Here is a 23927-nt window from a genome sequence, read left to right on the forward strand (position 1 = left end):
TTTTTAACGAACTACGAGCGACGGCTAAAACCTCTTCAAGGTCACTCAGGAGGGCGACCTTGACAACATATGTCAAGGTCAAGGTCATCGGGGCTGGCTCCCTTCATCGATATATTTACCGAAATTATTGTATTAAATCTATTTTATATTTTATATTTTTTTTAAATAGGTATTTATTAAAATAATTATATAGAATACTGAAAAATATTTCTTTTAAATATAAACTCACAAAATTTTGTACGTATAGTTTGGTCTCTAATACTTATTCGAATCCTCGCTCGAATCATTTAAATAAATATAATAAAACCACGGAACAGATGCTTTATTTTGCACAAGTAACAAATAACAAAAATGTAAGACACTTACCTTACGATTTCTCTGCCGTTGCCCGATGCCTCCTTGGCCTCGTCCTCCTCTCATTGTCAGATTTCCTCGTTGCACTTACACAACACTCACTCGCAAAAATCATCGATCGCGCGAAATTTCGGGCACTCCCGTACGCGATGTGAAATACCGCGAAACGCACGAAATATTATTAACAAATATTGCGTGACTTTCTGTCCTAGAAATTACTCAAACTACCAACTTGCACTTTTGATTCGGAAGAATGGATAAATCACTTTTGATTTGGCGATATAAAACGCAACGCAGCATCGGAAGCATAATCTACGGTAAAGAAGTTGTTATCAGTCCGCAACGAAACGATATTTTCCAATCTTTGCCAATCAATCTAAGCCTCGAAATAAATTATGTGAGCGAAATTCCCAGCGATAAATAGTTGTTATTAATTGCAACAGTTAACCGAGCTAATTTTCGATTACATTCATAATGTAACGACGTGCAATAAACGACTTTCTTTACTTCCTGCCCGTTCGAGTTGCGAAGAACGAGAGAGCAAATTACAGCGCGAACGCCGAAGTCGTACAAATTTCTCTCTTTTTTCCGAAAATGGAACAGATTACACGAAATCGACAGATAATTAAAAGCGTGGTGCGTAAACGAGATATAACCGCGACAAAGTATCACGGTTTACATTTATATTTTAGATGAGTTAATCTCGTGAAATATCTATAATGTATACGTTGATAAAGAGCCGTCGCCTCAACATACAATCCGTTTCTCATTACAAGTTGTAGGAACTTAATAATTAATCGAGGAACGCTACTTGTTACTAAGAAAGGTGTGCAAATCAATAGTGTTTTATCCCTGCATTTATCGCGATCGAATCTTTGAGACCGATAACGCAAAAGTAACACCAAGTAATACCACGCACGGAGCAACTCTCGACACTGCTTGCCGGCTCGACGTTCGGCGAGCGAGTGAGAGCGCAGCGACCTTCAGGTAAACAATGTCCCGCGTAACGTCGTACGATACCGCGCCGATAGAAAAACAATAACGAACGTTGAGAATTCGTTGTCCCGCCTACGAAAATGAAAATACTGTACTTAATATTTTACATTACTTTGTTCCGTGACTGTTACTACGTTTTGCGTATCATTCTGCGGACTTATTGGTATTGATTAAATTAACGACTAATTCTGTTGTACCGAGAAAATGTTTCGTAACAAAAATCGTTGTTACGTAAATTATAATTACTAAGATTACAGATTTTACCTCAATAGTTGGTGTATACAAATGTATATTTCTAAATTGCAAATCTTCATTTACTACGAATCTAAAAGAAAAGTGAAGCACACCGCGCTTCGAGAAAACCAATCGGCATTGCAGAAAAGAGGCCTCAACTGTTCGATATTAACGACATTCACGCTATTAACATCTCTTTTTTAGAAAGAGAAGAGAAATCTCTTTTTTAGAAAGAGAATGGATTATTATATGTATGTATATATAGATATATATACATATATAGAAAATCTCGAAACTGATGTCCAGTTCATGAAAAGGAAATTTAGATTTAATACGTGAGATTGAAGAACAGTCGTTAATACAAACTTGAAGCCGCTACGTCAAGACAGGCGTCAGGGAATTGAAGTACCGAATCAAATTACTCGCGCATTAACGTTGGTATCATCATTTAGACGAATTATCTAACGCCGACCGCCGGCCGAGAGACGCTCTCGCGTGTGTCCTAAGCGCAACGCGTAGTCTACGCGATTAAACAAAATTGGACGCGCATGTAATCATCGGCGGTGTGCATTATCTTATCAGAGGCGATCGCGGCCGCAGGAAGACGGTCCTAATGACTGTCGGCAGCCTCCTTATCCGGTACAAGAGAGGCGAGAGCGTACCCGCTTATTATTATTCCTAGCAGAAGACGAAACAAGGACGAGAAGGTAACGCGAGTATCACGTGCAAGGCGACCACAGCTTCCGCGGCACCGAGAGCCGCCTCGAGCATTTCGGCGCGGCGCGGCGCTCTCGAGAAGAGGAGCACGCCGCTGCTCGTGGGAAGATGGAATTGGGTTAATCCTACGAGCCGAGCTCTTCGTCTCCGAGAGGGCGAGCCGCTGCCGGGACGAGCACGGCGCGTACATTTGTCAAAGTCCACGGGACTTCCGACGCGCGTGGAGAACGCGCTTCGTGCGCGCTCGCCGCGAAAATAGCATACGTGCCGGCGGCGTTTATTCGCGAAGCACAAGAGGAAATAAAATCCAAAGAGTGTTCCAGTTGAGGCATTTTAAAAGGGCGCGCGCTCTAAATATAGAGAAGTCGCCTCTGTCGCATGTCACATCACGAATGAAACGAAGGGAAAGTTTCTGTGCCACATACAATATAGTGGATATCAAATGCTAGATTGTATCTAATTGTATGTCTAATTTAAAATACAATAAGACGCATCGCTAAGTCGTGAATTACCAGATAAATAAGCATATTTGTTCTATAAAGATAAAGACGGTCGCCTAGTGAGCGGGAGGTTCAGGTTCAAACCCTGGCTGAGGTAAATCTTAAATTTTTCAATGAATTAAAAAAATTTAAGATTTAGACACTAACTTTCCGCGCCCACAGAAAAGAAATTCCGGATCCAATGCTATTACACTTGAATGTATCATAAAATATGATCGATATAGCGCAAATCATATTTATTGTAGAGAAAGGAATATTTTAATCTTAAATGAAAAATTCTAAAATCTAGAATAAAATGATAGCATGTATCGTCTTTTGTCGAATATCGCGGTGCCAACTTTGTGGGTTGCAAGATGGAGGGAAAATTAATTCTAAACGCAAGAATATATAAACTTACATTTATATAAGTAAGTTATTCTTGTCTCAATATAGTAAGCCAGTCTTTTTTAATTCGATAGAGGAGCATAAGAATTATTGATTTTATTTTGATATTGTCTTATTTTTATACTAAATGAGGTGAGAAATATAAATGCGTCACGAATATTTTTGTCTCGGTAACAGAAGTCCTTTCTGAGGGTGCGTCTTGATTCTTATATCCTTATTACTTCATATTCGTAATAATAAGATAAGTAATGCCCACTGGGCATTAATAGGCATTGCTGTACATGCTTTTGGTCAGCGGTTTACCCCTCGAGATAAATGCCTCGAAGACGATCGGAAGTTGCGCAAGGTGAAAATACAAAATTTTAGAGTAACAGGTAAATTCACGAGACAAGTCATAAATATTTAAATTCAAGGAAGAAATATTACGAAAGATTAATTCAGTGTGGCCAAGGGGAAGCTGCAACATGTAATATTAAGAGTATATAACGTGAAGCGAGCCGAAGTATTACCGATTTCTTACACACGCCGTAATGACGAATAAATTGCTACATATATACAGCCTAGGATAACCCCATCGTGACGGCCGCAGGCTCCATAACGTTCATCCGGTTTCATTTTAGCGCCGAGATCAATTTACGTGTTGCTGCAGTTTCCTCATTTCTTGAAGGAGAAAAGAAAAATTACTCAGCTCCACGAGACTTTCGCTCGCGGGTGAACAAACGCGGTCCCATTGTCACTTGCGAGACTGACGCAGCTTGAATTTTCAAGCCCCCGTAGACATTTCGCGAAAATGTCACAACATCGTGGAATCGATGCCGCAAGAAATCCGCGGCGGCAGAAGTAAATGAAAAACGCACGCTCGCGCCGAGCAATTGGCACTTGGCACGAAACGCCAGGCCTCGTTGCAACCCTAAGACGCGATGCCGAAGAGCCCAGCGCCACTCCTGCTGACAATAAGTGCTACTTCCTCGAGGGATCGTTGCCGCGGACGATTGTTGCCGCACCGGTGGTTATGCACTCTCACCTGCATAGCTCCGCGTCGCGCGCGGAAATTAAGCGCTTCAAGTACTATTGACTATTCGAGCGTGGCCGCGGCTCTCCCCGCCCATCGCCGACGTAATTCCCGGCTATTACGAATTGTTAACGTCGGGTGCCCCATCATTGCGATTAGACGTTCGTGTCAAATCGCATAATACGCTGCGTACTCGGCCGGCGAGGCTCCGCGCGGCCACTTTATACGCGGGCTTAATGGCATGACGTAAGAAAGTAACAGTCCACATGCGCGCCCGCGTAATTTTTCGTCTCGCATAAGCGTAAGCCCGTTAAGGCGGCGTCGCGCGATAATATCGTCGTGCAAATACAGCCGGCAATTTGTTTGCAAATGTATGCTAAATGGGAAAGCCTCGCCATCCGGCGAATAGTCGCCGACGATCATAGAGCTGGCCGTTCCATGGAAATTCGTACAACTCCGTAATGGTACGATTTGCATAACTGCAACGAGGATATTCAATGCGATCTGGGCACACATAGATCTTAAGAAAGTTGAAAGGAATGCTAGGGATAGAGAGCCGCCAAATTTTTTTAGTATTAATATTCCGAGGAGAACACGGAACGCAATGGGTTCGCGATATGGACGAATAAGCTGTTTATTTGCGCGCGCACGATGCGAAATAACTTGACGGTTGTTGATTTCAGGAGCAAGTATGCTATTGTCACGCGTGCGCGTTTCATACGCGGAAAAAAATAATCTTGCAACCGCAGCAACAAATTTCGAGGTACGAAAAAGTAACCGAGATATATAAACGAATGGTCCAATGTAGATGATTAATCAACTAATAAGAATTGTTCAATGTCGCCAGCGATAATTAACAGCGTCAGTGTTTTCTAGGTGCAAACCCTGGCTGAGGTAATATTTTTCGCAATAAATTTTCTGTATTATTAAAAATGCCAGGTTTGGTCAAGGAAACTGACGTTGTAAATTATTAATGTTTCAAATTAATAAAATTCACAAGGCTCCAATGCGAAAACACAAATACGAAGTAATAAAGTAAGAGCCAAGACAGGATGTTGGTGTCCAAATAGTTTTAATTTTTAAGTCTAACCTTAGCCAGGGTTTGAACCTGGACTTCCTTCCTCTTAATTGATATTTAGTCATGAAACCCAAACTTTCCAGATGGTATTACACGGAGAGAATTTTCTTTTAAAATTTACCCTGAAAATCATGTAATCGTGGAACAACGTGGCGCCGCGTTTTTAAGAATTTTATACAAGTTTTTGAAATTTTACCATACAGTTTACTAGTAAAATGTTTGCCAAGTACAATTACTAATAAAATGTATGGTAAAATTTGCAAAAAACTGTCACAAAATTCATCGCAAGGTCCCGCGATTACGTGAGGTTGCAGGTTAAATTTTAAGAAAAAATTTGTCCGTGTAGAACGTCGCCGCTACAAATTTTGACGGCTACAAACACTTTTCTAGGAGATCCAAAAAATAGCGATAAATTTTTGTCCACTTACAAGAGAAATCTACCTACGTCAGTAAGATATTTTTTTAGTGCCTCCGCCGCTCCGTTCTGCTCCACATTCCTCTACCGCCGCATTCCTTCCCTACCGCGTTTGTCGCCTAATTTAGGTTCTTTTGTCGCCCCCACCTTATCAGCGCGCGGCCCGAGACGTTATCGTATACGCGCGTTGAAACGTAAGAATAATTCGAACGCGTCTCCGCGAACGAATCCAGGATTTATCTAGGACCTCGCGTCGCCCGAGGCTCAATTCTGCCTGTTTATTCGCCAAACGGAGTCTCACCTCGAAATAGCGTAGCCGCGGGCTCCGCGCTCGGGTAACACACGCATACGGGCATTTTAGCGCAGGCTACTTCGGCGCTGACGTCTCAATGCAGCCACCGAGAGGACCACCCAGCCACGATACTTCCTACGACCGCCCAAACCAGAAATCCCCTAAAAAGACGACGAGAGATAGATCCCTCGAGCGTCGACGGAGAGGAGGAATGAGGGAGTTGGATAGCTCAGATGAGATTAAAGCCGACGAGGATGTTTGCATTTTGAATATTTCATTACTGGAACGTATCAAGTACAGATTGGTAATTGCATCTAATCGTAAAGCAGCAGCTTTCAAGAATCGCGTAGCGATTCTCGTTAGGCGAGTCGCGCCATATTGCATTTTATGTCTGCGAATAAAAAAAACTTACAGTCAAATTTATTTGAATGAATGTCATTTGCAGTACATCAGACTAATTGCAAATGGTTTTTCAAACCGCTACAAATTTAAGAATCACTAGAGTTGATTGGCGTATCAGGTGAAAAATATTTGTCATCTCCACATTAATTTTTCAAATGTAATCCTTGTTTCGGGGGATATCGCATGGCATTCATAAAAGTTCGCCGAACTCTGCCTCACAGTTAATGTGTTACAAATTGTCCGGCGCTGATGCGCCGCTGCCACAGGGATTATCACGGAAGAGTTCATTGCGTCGCCCCGAATTTGTCAATAAATAAAGGCTTATGTTAATTCGTGCGATGGGCGAGAGCCGACCGAGATATTTCAAAGGATTAATATTACATTTACGCCAATCAGGTTCGGGGTTTAACCTCCCGTGGACCTGAGCTCTGAATGGAACCCACAAATCCCAGAAATGCATGCAGCGTACTCGTTTGAATGAAACACAATTTTCAACGCGCCGTGAACATTGTTAATATGTATGAGACATATAAAAAAACACACATAGTTATGTGTAACTGTATCGGCTTGAGTACAATTTTCCCGCGATGGCTCAATGTTTCATTCAGACACAAAATCGAACTGCGAGGCTCCTTGTAAAAAGTTAGCTATAAAGGCTGTAAAAAGTGGATGCATTTTAAACTTAAATAGCAAATATTTAGTGGTAAAACTGTATTGCATCTAAATATTGTATATTAATTCATCCGTTTTTGTATAGCTATTTCACGCTTATGCGCAATTGCATACATAAAAATAAAGCAGAGTCGAACGAGAGTCAAATAAAGTTGAGAAAAAACCTTTTCGTTGGAATCGGAATCCCGGCTGAGGCCTATTGTGAAACCTCTATCAAATAAAATTAAAGATTTAAAACTTTCCCATCGCTGTGATCTTAATCCGCGTGAATCCGGCGGCGAGCGATTCACCGAGCCCCGCAGCATCCAGAGATCAGCCTCTGGAATCGAATTATGGTATTCCGAGCGCACTTAATTCGGAAACACTCGTGTGATTTATAATCCGACGGCATCGGGCTCGGCCGATCTGGCGATCAGCATCGGTATCTGCGGAATGCCGATTGTCGAAAGTGAACCGGGCACCCTGATTCGATCGGACTTACGAGGTGCACCTGCAGTTAACGACCGCGCGTACGCGTCGGCTATTTCCTTGCCGCACGGCATACCGTCCGTAATTACTTTATGTTCATGCGAAAAAAGAGAGTACGGAGGCTCTTCCGAGGAATCGTAAAGTTAGCACCCTATTTTCAGAGCTTTAATATATGTACAGTCGATCGAGCTTTGGCCGTTCCTCAAAAAAAAAAAAATTCTCCAACTTGTGATACACTTCGGAGAAAAATCCAAAAACAGACTCGACTGTTAAATGCAAACGATGTATATAAGAAATGCAAAACACGCACAAGAAATGATTTAAAATAATAATATTAAAAGTTATGCGTAAAAATTAAATATAAGAAAATGAGTAATCATCTGTTTAGCTTGTGGGTTTAAATAGTATTCTATCGAGCCGCGTGATCTTTTCTAATAGAACTCTTTAGGCACTTTTCAGAGTTGTAAAATACGTTAGATTTCGAAAAAAACAAGTTTTCAATCGAAATAAATAATTAAGGCAAGCGAGCCGAAGCAGGATGTGGATAAGTGCTAATATATGTGCATATTTATTAAATTATGAACAAGTAAACGTTTCGGCCTGTCATCAAGTCTTCTTCAGTACTAGGCAAATTAGATCGCGTGGAGAGGAAACATCGATGAAAAATAAATTAGGAACGCCTCGGGATAAATTAATTGAAAGTCCTCTATCATGAGACAGGCAGGTCTCAAACACCCAAATTCAATCACAAATCTTTTTTCGCAACGATTGCACGATCTAACAATCAATTTTCCACTAGACAGATTTCGCTCCGAGAGCAATAAATTCGTGGTCGAATCAAGGTATGCAAAACAGACGGTGCCTATCAATTTAACAGAGACCCCGCTGTCTCATGTTAGGAACTTATCTCATAATAGGGGACTTTCCTCTATTAAAAGAAGAGTGAAATAGGTAGATACGGTTTCTAGTTGTCACGGCTAGGATTCAGTCGATCCCCCGCGTGAGGCGGAACAGTGAAAAAAAGTCGACTAAACTAACAAGCTTTTAATTCATGTGGGAACGCAGAGAGTTCCCGTTGAAAAACACGCCCGTGGTGCTCTCTCTCGTTTCGGCATCGTGAAAACCACGTCAGATTGAGTAATGATACATATCGCGGGGATATTATCTGACCTTCATAATGAAATGGTACAACGCGCTTTTAGCGGACTTAATACCGTACACGGCTGAGAGTCAAGCGACCTAATGGATAACGCATAATGCACCGTAATTAACTACTCCGGGACGAGAAACGAAGGCGGATTGACGTCGGCGAATCGGCACACAGTGAGCTACGTAGTTTATATAACACCGGTTCTTTATGATGCAGACGAGCTGCCCGAGTGCCTCGTAATGGCCGACAACTGTCTCCTCCGTGGCCTCTCGCTCAAGTTACACTCCGTAACTGACTCCGATTCCCATTGTGGCCGACCTTTGAGCGCGCACGGCCGTGGTCGCGCGGACGCGCGCTGGCTCTCTGTGGACACAGGCACAAAGAAATATTTTGAAAATGCCCGTCGCCCCTTCGACTTATTCACGCCTGTCGCGCGGACAATGGCGAGACGATTAGCGGTGGATACACCGCGATGACGCCGGGCGGCTCCAGCGAGCCGACTTTGCTTTGGACGCGACGATGACAAAGATCTTTATTAAAAAACAGTGAAGAGTGTTCCCGCGCCTCGGAGACGCGCGGCAGAACTGAAGGGAAAAGTTGACGAAGTGAATACATTGAAGCGGACACCTATTGCGAGACTTAAGGGAGAGAGAAAGAGAGAAGGAAAGTTATCTTACAATTAAAAAGTGTGAAATCATTAGTTTTCATGTAATATTAATTTAGCAGCGTGATATTGCGGTAAGAATTATGACTAAATAATCCTAAGTGCTTCCTTATTAGCAAAGTTTAACATTTTAATAACACAATTTATTAAAGATAATCGCTTTTATTCAAAATTCAATTGCGGCTAATTAACATTTCAGCGTCCAACAATGTAACGTCCCACGCGCGCACTCCCAAAGTTTTCTCTCTCTAGACTTTGCTCGCGATCTGAATGGAACTGCGATTAAATACATCTCCGTGATTCACTATCTGTTTGCCTAAATTATAACATCGAGTGAAAGTTCAAGTAGGCTATGATGCATTATAGATTTCCGACTGGATTAACGAGCGTGCGGCCGTTGCTTTTCTCGATCGCACGCACAGCGGCGATCCGGCAATCGGACCGAGACGTCGCATCAATCCCGCCGCTTACGAAATCCGCGTCGCGCGGGGCGCACGCAAGACCGTCGAATCAACGACGAGGCACCGTTAGACAGTTCATTTAATCCTACGCGTCATACGGAAATACACCGTAATTAACTGCTCGCAACGAGGTGCGAGCCCGGGATTGACTGACGTCGACGATTCCCGGCCGCGGGATATACATATAAGTTTATGTAACCCGCGCGTTTATATCGCGCGTCGACGAGATCCCCGGCTGGAATTTAACCCGCACCCATGACGTAATATTTATGGGGTGCTCTTTCTTTTTTCTCCCCGCGACAGGAAGTTTCTTCGCGTTTAATCATCTTCGCCGGACTAATCATGCGGGACAGAGTGTAACGCGGTGCGCATCTGAATAATAATACACTAGCCGCTAACCGCGCGTTTATTATGAATTATTATCGCGGGCCTCCGAGCAAGAAAATATATGGGATATGTTATTATTTTCTCTCGGGGAGGATTGCGAGAGTGCGAGCGTTAAATCGCAACTATATTCGATTAAAGTGGAAAATAGCTGCTGGTCTGCGATGAAACGTTACACCGAGGAACGTCGATGCTGTTGCGTTTTTTTTTCGTGTTATGAAATATATTTAATTTTGTTGCCAAAGGACACCTTTTCTCACATTTTATATCTGAGAATCAAACAAATACGACGGAACGGCAACTGAAACTCTGCCACTTCGACTTTTAAATATTAAAAATATAATTTAATTTAGTAGACTTAAACAGAGCGCGTAGAATAATAATTAAGCTTCTTTAATAATTAAGTTATTAAGCAAATAAAATTCACAAGGCTCTGATACGAAATCACAGGTGCGTTGTTAAATTATTTAAATCACACATTTTCATCGCAGATAAGTTATTGAGATATTTAAATTATTTCACCATTTGTTGTAAAAATTTCTATATCTGTGTGCGCATGCTACAGAAGCATAAAAAAATAATACGAACCGGGCAATTTCTTTTCTATAGAAACGAAAACGTAAAAGGAGCTCCACTCGATTCGCGCGCTCGTCGAATTCGTGAGATTCGCGAGAAAGATGCAATGTCAGGGCAAGTAGAAGATAAAAAGAAATGAAAAAAGTTCCGCTCTAAGTTACATAATTAGTGCCCTGATTTGAAAGGCAAGATGAAACGTCACCTGCACTTAATAGTTGGGTCGCGAGAAGGAGCGGTACTTGGGGCGACGCTTCCGCAGCGTCTGGTTACGTTAATGTACAAGCAGGATGCGCATAATGATGCGTTGCACCATCCCGATTAACGCGCGTCAACGGCGCGATCCCGCGTCGTTGTCCGGCGCGCTGTTACGCGTCGGCGGAGTCGACGACCAGCTCGATCATGGAAACACGTCCGCCGTCCGTGCCGACCCCATGATTCAGCGGCCGGTCACGCCGAATGACATTGTTATGCAGCGTTTGCATCGGGACGAAGGAGGCCGGCGAGGTGGTGGGAGCCTTACAAAGGCACGAAAGCCTGGCGAGACTATTGTGCGTAAGAGTGCAATGGCGCAAGCCAATGCATTATCTCACGCAATGGGACACTGACACCCCGTTTGCGGTCCCTCCTTGCGGCGCAAAGAGCCACACAAAGCGAGAGACGCAGTGAGGACTGGCGGACGAGCGGCAACGGGAAACTGATAAGCCGCGACACGAGATTACGTCGCCGCGAGACGTGCCGTAACGCCGTGAGTGTGTATAAAAGGAGAGCTGCTCAATTACCATTGTTTAAAAATTCCTTAATTAGGACGCTCGCGATATAATAATAAACTAAACGCGAGAGAATAAATTCAAATAAGTGCAAATGCCAATAATACTGGATCAATGTTGTCCCTAGAAAAATGATACTACAGGCCTGTTCTTTATTACTGCACTACTGAAATAGTGCAATAAGTTAAAATGAAACAAATAGATTACCTCTCATTCCAACTCATTGCACCAGTGTGCACTAGTTCAGGAGTGCAGCAATAAAAAACAGACCCTACATTAAAATTACCGAAATAACACGCGCAAGTATCGTGTTCGGAGCTCACGATATTTTGTCTGCAAACGTTTCAAGTACAAATAAAAGTTCAATGTTAAATCTACGAGATGATTATTATATACTAGTAATGTGAGAAAGGTAAGTCCACCTATCTCCCCATCTGATCGTCCATAGCGGCGGAAGGAAACGCGATTATGTCGACGCTGGACGAAAACTCGTTCCCCCGCATTACCATTCGCGTCCGAAATGCAGTCTCCTACCGTGCAGCGGTGCCGTTTGATGTGAGCAGTATCCTCGCCGCGTATCTTTCTCCTCCGTTGCTCGCTACACATTTCTCTTTCCACTTTGTTCTTTTTCTCCCTGTTTACTCTTGTCCGCCCACTCCGTCACCCTCTCCTTCTTTATCTTGACAATATCTGAGAACATTTTTCGCTGTTTAACCCTTTCTTTTTGTATTCATGTAATAAGAAAAATAACAAAGATATTTAAAAATTAAATTTCGTATGTTTTTAACCCGGTGATATTAAAAATAAAGATATAACGCCATTTTATCGTGATTCGAATTATATTAATACGGAATGTGGACTGTCATTATTGTCTGGACGTATCTTGTAAGTGTGTATCTCCCTTTACTTCTCTCTCTTTCTCCCTCTCCTCCCTCCCTCTCCCTCTCTCTCCCTCTCCCTTTCTCTCTGACTTTCCCGGTCTCTCCCGATCTCTCCCTGTCTCTCCCTGTCTCTCCCGGTCTCTCCCTGTCTCTCCCGGTCTCTCCCTGTCTCTCTTTCTCACTCTCAACCCCCCCCCCCCTCTCTCTATTTCCGTTGCTCTTTTCTCCCGTTTCTATTTTAATTTTTCTATCCTTATATTCTCATAATTCTCTTGTTTACAAGAGAGTAATGACATTTCCCACAATCGTCAGGCACGCAGAACTACTAAAGCGGAAGGGCATTGAAGTGGGGCCGTGGTTTAAGGGCCCAGTAACACGAGTTAAGTGGTCCCCTCGTTGTCGCAATTATCGCGGAAACAAAACGACAGCCAACAATGCGACAAATACCACGTAAACTGCCGTGGAGTAGAAGGATGAGAAGAAGAGTAGAAGGAAGGACAGAGGATGCATGCGTCTTTGTATTACGGAAATTAATGGGAGGGAATGCTTCTGCGTCGGCCAAGTAATTGCAGTCGTCACAACGTCCCTTTGCAAAGCGAATATAAGAAAACTACGTTTCCAATGCTTGAAATAATTTAAATATTCGCCGAACGTTAATTTGGAAAATTGCTTCTGTCTATAAGGACATTATAATGAAATATACCAAGATGTGTGTACACTGAGTATTTTAACGAGTGTCCCAAGAAGGAAAGAGGGGACGCGAAGAGAGAGAGAGAGAGAGAGAGAGAGAGAGAGAGAGAGAGAGAGAGAGAGAGGGGGGGGAATCAACGCGAGATCAGTTGCTGACAATATTTTATACAATTTGCGATTATTTTTGTGACAAATATCAGAAGAACGCCCGAAGTAAAGTACCGTATTAAAAAACACGGGGGGTCCGACGCCGCCTCTGGCTCTCCGTCGGTCAACGAAGATTCCTCTTCGTATGTGAGCCGCGTCTGGTCCCTTCATTAGAATAATTGCGTACCGTGGGATGATTAAGTGCTTCTTCCACACGCTTAGACGTTACACATACGCGACAGCGGGCTTCTTTTATTTGTAGCGAATATCTCGGCGGATGTCCTTCCAACATCTGATGCGTACTTTGTTATTACCACGGTTGTGCTTTCGGAAGTATTTAAATTTAAATCAGACTCAAAGAAAGTTGAAAGTAAAAATTAACGAGATAAAATGGAAAGGGCAGTAGGAGCCAGACCAGGTGTTCGGGTGGAATATTATATCTTCACAAACAATGTATGACAAATGTTAAAATAAGTCAAACGTTTATGTCACCAAAGTGACTCTTGTCAATGACATAAATGTACTTCCGTTAGTAAAGAAAAGATACCTTGATGTCGGATAATGCAAAATTAAAAGTTGTTAAAAAATGAGCTATTGGTCACATTGAAAGTAAAAACTTATACGATCAAAATTGTAAACGTATACATATAAGCAAAAGAATATATTATTTGAGTAGGTTTATCATGAAAATTTTTTATTCCTAAGACGATTCAATATTATGCAGACCTTTCAAGCAAAAACAAATGTAGCACTTACATAACGTAGATGTAACGTAAATGTAACATGTAGTTAAATAGTTAACGTTGATGTAATTGCTACAAAAACTGTTTACTGTATCTTATGTAATTTTCTATAATAATTAAAAAATTTTTTTTTAACATGGCAGTCCAATTACCACCGTAAAATTGACACCTCATTTAAAAAATCGAAAGTTTTATTAAGAGTTTACGCGCGCAACAGTCTTGCAGTTCCTAATAAGTTTTAGACATTTTGAAATTTTATCATACATTTTACTAGTAAAATTTTACTAGTAAAATGTATGGTAAAGTTTCACGAAACTCTCATAAAATTCTTTGAAATGCCGCGTTGTCCCACGATCACATGATTTGCGGGATGAATTTTTAGAAAAAGATTTCTCTCCTGTACATACATGTATAATTTCGTCGTCCCTGACATTCGTTCAGAGCGAATGTCACACATACGCAAACCAGCAGAACCATTGTTTGTTAATATTACTTCTTTCTTCTCCTGTCCTCTTCATTGAGAGATACATGGCTTCGTGTGCGGTGATTTTTCTCGACGAAGTGTGGTCCATTGTTGAATGGGCACCAGTATTCCCGGCAACCGACGCCGGTTCTGGGCACCTTCTTCGCATGCCGACCAATTTACCAGCCGACAAATACCCCTTACAGTCTCTCGCGTGATCGTGAAAAAGATGAGAATCTCAGGGTATGCGTATCGGCGCGTTCGCAATCAACTCGATTCAACGTTAAAACAAGACTGCTGCGTAATTGCAAAGTATATAATTACATCTTACGCGTTATATCAAAGTCAATTTTTTAGACTTAATGGCCTCAAACCGCATGTGAAATGCTTTTATGTGAGGCGCGGAGAATGATTTAAACATCATATTTATAATGTTTAGTAAGATTGCGAGATTATATGTACATGGTATGTAGAGACTATGTACTCTCTGAAAATAAATCAGTGAATTATCACTGAAAACAGTGAATAATCACCGATTGACTTTTAGAGAGTGAATGTAGTCGAGTATGCTTTCAAATTAGAGAAACATATTTTAAAAGCTATTTTTACATGTTTAAATTTAAGTTAAATTTCATTGAAATTTCCTTTCTTTTTGTATGAGAAAACACCTCGAATCAATACGCCAGTTACTTGGTCGTGAAATTACTTCATGCTTTAACGCGCAGTTCTTCGTGGCTGTGAATCACGTTTTGTCTGCGATTGGTACTCGCGGATGAAATAATTGCGCCGCGCTATCGTACATCAAAACATTCTCGCTCGAGTGGACGCGAAACGGTTTGTCACCCGCGGTGAGTTTAATGCGGCCGATCGCACTGAAATCATACTGTTTATGATACAATACAAGCGACGCTCGGGAGTTTAACGTCCAACGCCGGCGTGAGAGGTGGTCTCGATTCGTTGCGAGAACAAACGTATCTACCATTTCCTCATCGATCGACATTATATCAGATAGACGCCCGTAACAAAGTATATCAAGCTACACGTAAAAGCGTATCGGCCGGGCATCCGTGAAAAATACCGAATAAAAACTCACGTCGAGGGATATAGAACCGTTTAGATACGGCAAAGACGTTCACGTCCGTCGTATTTAACTTTATCGGCGCTCGTACTTTTATGTGGTTATCCGGTCGTAAGATATCGCTTACCTTATATTCCATCACGCGCGTTTTACGGCACCCCGTAAGAGTGGCTGTGTACGTTCGCGATTGCAATAACAGACGTTGTTAGGCTGTTTATCTCCGCTTATGGGAGGTAAAAGGATTCAGCGAATTTCCACGGGCTCGTCCCTTACGGCGAGTTAGGCCTGTTAGACGTTAAGGGGCATCATTATTAAATTATATAAAATACGCATTTATGCGGAGGCTCGACAGTTTCTCAACTATTTTTCCTAATAGAGCACGAGGATCGCGCTCATGAGAGAGCCGAGTAATTATTTGAGGCGACACGCAAAATTCCCTTTAACATGAACATCGAAATATTTCTCTTGCCATAATTTCATTAGCGCTTGGCATGCATACCATAAATGTTTCATTAATGACGCCAGATTTCTCGTGCCGAGAACTCACAATTAGACCTATTTCTCATCTGCCGTTTATATCGCTCCTCGGACGAGTGAAACTCACTGCCACGTGCGGCGCTAAATCTGTCACGCGGACAAGCGCGGCGTGTCCCGTTTCGCCGTGAACTACGAATCTGGGCCTTCGGAGACACATAGATCTAGCCGATCGCACGTGGAGGCGCGATCGCCTCTTGCGCAGAAGCGACAAAACCGAAGCGTCAGGACAGTTACTCGCGCTTTCGTGGGAAACTTAACATTTTCATACAAAGCCGGCATTGAAATCACGATCTTTAGAGTCCTTTATGCACGACATACGTCCGCGTTAAGGACCAGGCTCATGACCAGGTGGTCCCGATGGGTCGGCTCGAATGAGTCCAAGTCGCTACGGAATATCTTAGCCAGGGACGGATCGACGTAGAAAATAACCCGGGAAAAAATTTTCACATATGATCATATATAATCATATATGCTCATATACGAAAAATGTCCATATATAAGATACCATATGTATCATATATGATCGTACATGATAATGTGTTTGTCATATATGACAGTATATATGACAAATACATTATCATATACGATCGTATATGATAATGTGTTAGTCATATATGACAGTATATATGACAAACATGTGCATCATATATGATCGTATATGATAATGTATTTGTCATATATACTGTCATATATGACAAACACATTATCATATACGATCACATATGATACATATGGTATCTTATATATGGACATTTTTCGTATATGAGCATATATGATTATATATGATCATATGTGAAAATTTTTTCCCGGGAATGAAACTCCAATTTGAGAGGCTCAACTATTAAAAAAAAAACTGTAGGATAAGTCGAAGTATTTGTCGGTTTCATAAATTTGTATTTCAGGTGTAAGTCTACGCATTAAGTAAATAATAAGAGGAGCGAGATTCGCTTGGTAATCAGATTATTGTTTCTTTAAATTCCTTCGCGTACTTAAAGAACGTTATTCCTTTTAAGCGCTAAGAAATCACATATCTCCGTTCCTGCTTCTCGCAACGGACTGGTTCACAACGCCACAGTGGCGTCACTGAATAAAACGTTCGTATTGATCTTTACGATATTGTATCGCGATCCCGGTATGAATCAGGAAATGACCGCTGCGGGACTGCTACGTGCGACATTTCGCAACCGTTAAGTTCCTTTCGGACTCCAGTGAGACACCAACTCTGAACCAGGACTAAGTTTCTAGGACGTAACTCCGTTTCGGATTGACTTAACGTAAAAAGCACGGTAGCCTTCGATAGTATCGATTAGCTGTCCGATAGTGGCGAACGAATTATTTTAATCAATAAAAGCCAACGTCCGATATTTCATGAAACTGTCGGGCAACACTCACTTAGAAGTCAAACACACCCTCTACGTCTCTTTCAACAGAATTAATAGAATCATTCTGTGTTCTAACGCCGGCGACTAGACATGTCGTACAGAGAAGTCTCAGACGTTTCACATAATTTTACATCTTTAACTTTGACGAATCTTACATTTGCGGGTGCTTATGTAAGTTTGTTACCTGAGGAGGACCAGTATTACTGGCCGGGACGTCGTGGATTTATAATATAATGAAGAAGTGCCACTAAGATCGTTTCCACACTTATTTGATTTCAGAATTAATCGAACTTTTCCCCGACTTGCAGGTGGATTATACTCGTGCCATAATATTACTACGAGCACGCAACAATCGTGCTTTGTCACTGTTGATTAAATTTCTGAAATAGGAACAACTGGAACAATCGATAATTCTAATCTCGGAATTAATTAAAACCCTCCAAATTCGTGGCGGTAATACGAATTATGGTACAAATGCAAGTGCGATGTATGTTGCAGACGTGGCGTCAGTTCTATTATTGTAACACAGAGAGCCAAATTAGATCGGCTTCTTGGAAAGGGTAAGCCATTAAGGAAAGCTCGCGCACTAGTCGTGGGAAGGTTAACGTTCGTCGTAGCGCCGTGACGAATTGCACAAAGTGTTCGCGACAAAATTGGTCTCAGAGCTCAAATCTCGTCTCGTCTGTAACCTCGGGTTGTGGTCCGCGCCACCTCTCCCCCCCCCCCGCCCTTAAATTCATTTCGTAGTTTCTCATCTCGTTTTAACGCCTCGGGCGCGCCGTATTTAAATCCGTAATTAATTGTCGGCCTTGAGCTCATGCACGCGTTTTGCCCCATTAAAATTCGTACTCGGGTGGCTAGATTAATTAATCGCTCCGCCTTAATAGCTCTCCGCTGATATAACGCCGTGGACAAACTTCGGCCGATCGGTTTTCGCGGGCGACAAATGAAGCGCATAATAAAGCCCTCGATCATTGCGGCCGCCGTCGTTTCTCTCTTCGCGAGCTCGCAATTTGCATTTTCGCACCTTCGCACCTTCGAGTCGTTTAAAGCCGCCGTAGATCTTGCGACCGCTTGCTCGGAGGCACATTTAAAGGAAACCCCCTCGATCGAGACGGTGCGCGTTCCAATCCGCCTCGTCCGCGCCCGTAAACGGATCGGCTTCATTCATAAGCTACTGTCGTCGAAACGGTCTCGTCGGCGATTCGTAAATTCGCCCCTCGCTCTGGCGGAAAGAGGAGCGTGGGAAGCTGTAAATTCAAGGCGCGAAGAAATTGGGGGCGTGCAAGAATTATCGAGGTACACGGCGTTGTTCTCGTTTCAACTTCGCGCGGAGGATTTCCTCTCAGCTGCCCGTTACCGTCATAACTAAATTACAAGTTATATGCATCGTGAATGAAATTGAATACATTGCTTATAATTATTTAGAATATTCACGTATAATTATTAACATAAAGAATTAGCTATTCATTCGTCTTGACAATTACAAAATAATCGCAGAATAGCGCATTGTGTACACACTTTCTAAAGTTCTTGGAGTGAAAACACTGCCATGGGGCGAAATACCCTATTGGAATGTATTTGCTGTAATGGAGTGAATATTTCACTTTAACGCTGAAAAAAAATGTCCGCTAATCATGGTTTGCTAAAAATATTTTGCTGCCGCAGCTGTAAACTTCTAAACCACAGCAAACGATTTGCTGTCGCACCTAATAGACCCAGTAGCAAAATATTTAGCTATCACAACCAAGTATTAGCTGTCCATATTTGACGACTGAAATTTAGTTGCCTAGCCACATTTTTCTTCCCGCGATGGCAGTGTTTTCACTGGAAAAATTGTAGAAAACAGAAGAAAGCTTGTACTAATGTACAAACGCGATCGACTTGCAAGCAGAATTGTCCGCCGCCAAATTTCAGGCGTTAGACCGCCTGAGGGCTGATCACGACATACGCTTTCTGCCGGCCGAGGAACATTCCGGTATCGCTTGGCAGATTTATCGTATGTAACTCCTTTAGCGGGGACCCGAAAGGCCGAGGTATCGCCGGAGGAAAGAAAGAGGTTTCGACAGGTCGTCTTGTTCATTACATCCTCGCAGGGTTAATGCACTGGCCACAATCGCGGCGCACGCACCTACGTGACCGGCTTCCACAAGCGTTGACACATCCTGTCGCAAGCCACACCTGCGATATACCTACACAAGGGTGTACGAACGGCGCGGCGCGAGGAGGTGTACAGGTACACTCGTCGGCGCGTTGCGCGCAGCGCGGAGCGCAGGGATCCACCGGAGATCTCGCTCGCCGATCGCCGATAGAACGAGATGGAATTTAACGAGATCCGTGCACGCGCGGCCGCGCGCCCCACAAAAACCAGTCCGCTTTCAAGCCGCGCCGAGGAAAACCTCGCGGCGGAACGAGAGCGGAATCGTTCAACGAGCTCGACAATGGTGCTCGTCAATGAGCCACGGAATGATTCCGCGATCGTTAAGGGGCGATAGCTGCGGATATAATATGCAATCACGGCTATGTACTGATCTATATTGATAGACTATCGTCGCGGTTTGCCGCCGTTTAATTCTCTCCCCGATGGACTCGCTCGATAGGCAGCCTCGCAGCCCCGCGTCACTCCGATAAAGTGTCTCGCTGGACGTTGCGTATCGACCATTTCCATCTAGTAGAAATTCTACGAGGTGGGTCGACTCGAAGCCGGAGACCGAGCGGATTGCAATAAAACAAAATTTCGTTTGATGGAGCTCTTTGCTTATCACCGCGAGAGTCTTTTCCCCTGGCTCTTGCAGCTTTGTCATGTCCGACATAGAAAATGCTTTAGATGATTACTAAATACTTTATTTAGAGGAGAGACCCGTATTATGAGGTAAGTTACTAATATAAGACAGCGGGGTCTCTGCTAAACTAATAAGCGCCGTCAGTTGACACCACCATAAACTTATTACTCTTGGAGGGCAATTTTTTAGTGATAAGTTCCTTGCTCGAACGCGCGTATAGTCGTTACGAAAAAAGATTTAAGAAATTGGATGTCGTTAAGTTCTATTGAGGTGAGTTTTTAAACCTTTATTGATCCCCTTAGGGCTACAATCTTATAATTATCTCCACATACACTACTTAATCTAGATAATCCTCTCAACCTGAACTTAAACTTATACTTAAAACTAAACTTAAACCTAAACTTATTACTAATTATTCCTTGGGAGAGAGAGGGCCATCTCCTTCTAGGTCCTTTCTCTCTCTTTCTCTCTTTCTAATAACGCACACACACACAATAAATCAATATTTGGCAATGAATCCTACGTGCAGTGATAGAGTAAGATTGTATTTATGGGAAAATACGGGATGTTAAATTGTTTAGTCGTAGAGATTAGATTTGGTTGTCGCAAAACCGCAAAGCGTGCGGCTTGTGTTACAAGATATTCAGTACTCATATGAGATAACATATGCTCGAGTGTTAACTATGGCGAACAGCTGCTAGCTGTTAATGAAAATAAAACACAAATCTAAGCATCACATCTGCAAAACGAGGGCGTAAACGAAAAACTTCCGCGACTCGTTGTCAGATTAAAAATACTTAACTTTTTCACTACACCTTAGAAAATTGCATGACGACCAATGGCTGGCAAATTCTAATTAAAGACGAGAGAAAGAAAAGAAAAGAGAGAGAGAGATATGTCACAAAAATAAAAAATATCTTTGGATAAAATAAAATGTATTATGCAAAATTGCTAGCGTAGTTTTTTTTAAGAGGTGAAGCTTAATTGTGTTCTTCTTTTGCTCGGTTTCGTTCGATTCTCCTCGCTGTTTTGAAACGAGCATTAAAGTTGCGGCAAAAGCAGAATAAGAAGATTAAGAAAAAAAAAGATATGAGAAAAATGAAATTGAATCGCAGTCATTCGGATTCACTTAATCCCGTAAGTGTGGTGCCCGAAAACTTCGCTCAGCGCGCACGGCGAAACTCGCGCAGGTAGACGCTGGCCCGCGATTTTGTGACGGAATTTATCGCGATTACTTAGTCGGTTTCGCGGAACAAGCGCGAAGATCACCCAGACTTTTTCGTGAGTCCTCATAAAAAACACGGTTTTATCGTTACGACTGCCGATGATGCGAAAAGTGGCTTCCCTCGCATTAAGGTCCTACAGTGAGTCTCAACCGCGCGTGTCTTTTTACGCTGCCCGCGCTTTTCGTCGGGAGTTGCGCAACAGATCGACGCGACGAATTGTCGCAGTTACCTCGTCACCAATATAACGGGTGAAACAATGGCCCCCGTCCAATGGCTCGCTCGCCCCCCTTCGATTTCTAAACACCTTCGAAGAACAACTACTCCGTCATCGACGCCCACGCACGCCATTGTCATCCGAGGACTCGACATGCCCCGAAGAGTGCGGAAATTGCCTCTCGATGGGTCTCGCCTGCCGGTCGACGATGTGTCAATATTCGAATACGAGTATGCCAATAGCGACATTCGCGGTGATATCCGCGACGAGAGAGCCGCTGCGCACTTGTTGCGCGAATGCAATTCGCGGCGTCGCTTAAACCTGTCCCCGAAGGGCGAATTTCGACGTCGTTGAGTTGATGACGCCTTTTAAATGGAGTGTCGATTACGTTTTCATTCGAATAACTTACTTGTTTCGAAGAGAAGTTCTTCGAAAGAGAAAATACCTCATCGAATAAATTTGTTTGTTCCATCGGGATTTATATGTATAAAACGTTCACCCGATTCTCTCGCTCTTCATTTATTAAATTGCGATCTACCGCGTCGTTGAAAGAAACTCGAAGAATCGAAGAAGACAGTTCTGCAAGCGCAGATCTTATTCAAATGTAATCAAAATCACTATCTATTTGACATGTGCAAAACCTGTGCTGTTGCAGCCACCGCTCGATAAACAGCATCGATAAAACACGTCGCTTAAATAATTTCCGTACTACACTACGACAGAAAATTAATTAAAATCCCCCAACTGAGAGAAGATAAAAGAATGCGCGGGTAATGAAATTATTTACAATATTATCGACATTTAATGCCCCACCGTTTGTCGGTCATCTCGCACATTCCTCGAGTTCTCATTATATAGAGATCCGCCGAAGAATGTCTGCAGTCCTCGATGAACGTTAAGGTACATCGATCAAAGGCGGTCCAGCTGTGAAAGCGGGGAATCCACGAGATCGTTACGGGATGGCGGCTCATGCCATCGGCATTAAGTATTCACAAAGTGCCTTTAATATTATTCACGTGGCGCGGCGTGTCCATAAAACGCGCGATGCCACGTACAGATTGGCTGCGGTTGCTCGTAGATGCGTCGATACTTAAATATCCCACGCCGGATTGTACTCGAGGCATCCGCGAGATGTATCGTCCGCGATGACGATGGTAATTAAATACAAACACTGCAGATTAGTGGCACTTCCCTTGCACGTTTAACACACGCACGGCTTCGATAAATATTTAATTCAGTTACGAGACGCGAATACGCGAGAAGTTTATACTTTATTTATTCAGCATTCGCATTCCGCGCTAGTATACGCACGTATTTTGTTACGCGCATTCACAATCCTTTCTCCAAAATTTCATTTCAATTATAATCTTAAGTTTCGAAAACAATAAATTAAAACCAAACTTAATCTATTTATTTGACTTATATTTTTTATAAGCTTTTTTGCATACAGCACACAGGTCTGCAAGCCGGCGATTTTCATTGTTTTGCACTGTGGCGCCCGATGGCATTTGACCACATGCAGCCACGCGCCGTTTGAATTAGTTTGATTGCACTTGATAAGGGCCAGAACCCATGGCCGAAACGTTGTGCTGATAAAGGAAGTTTTCCTGTTGCCAGTGGTGTCGGATTATTCACCTTAATTATTAATAATATATTAATCTGATAGTTGTAATAAAATCTATACGATTATACCACGATAGTCCTATCGACGAAGGGCTCTTGCAATTGGTGGCCATTTAAATTTGTGTTCACCGCTCAGATATTCTTATAATTTCTCAATGAATTGCATTACAGTATTGATGCAAGTAAAGACAAATTGCTAGCTTTAACAGGAAATTCTTTCAACTGATCTTCAAGTATATGATTCGCGATTTAGTGTAATTTGCAATTTATCGAAAATTACGTTATAGTCCGAGATATAGCTTCAAATCTCTCGATCGACTCGTTGACGATACAAACGCATCTGCTGCGCCAACGTGTGCATCTACCAAGTGCATTTAGTATCCTCGTGGCGTGGCTCGCGCGAAACCACTGCGTATTTGCATAATAAAACAGCCTTCGCCCAGGTGATTCCAGGGTCGGATTAACGTATACATATGTAATACAATTCTCATTCTGCTCGTCACTTTATATAGGACATAATATTTAGATATTAATAGAATAAGTTTTTTAAGCTGAAGATACAAATGAAAAATAAGCTTTAGCTTTCGCTACCTTACTGTATCTACACTGATAAAAAATAGCTTAGTCTAAAAAG

Source organism: Vollenhovia emeryi, unplaced genomic scaffold (assembly GCF_000949405.1).
Source record: "Vollenhovia emeryi isolate VEMERY1.0 unplaced genomic scaffold, V.emery_V1.0 DF939173.1, whole genome shotgun sequence".
Lineage (NCBI taxonomy): Eukaryota > Metazoa > Arthropoda > Insecta > Hymenoptera > Formicidae > Vollenhovia > Vollenhovia emeryi.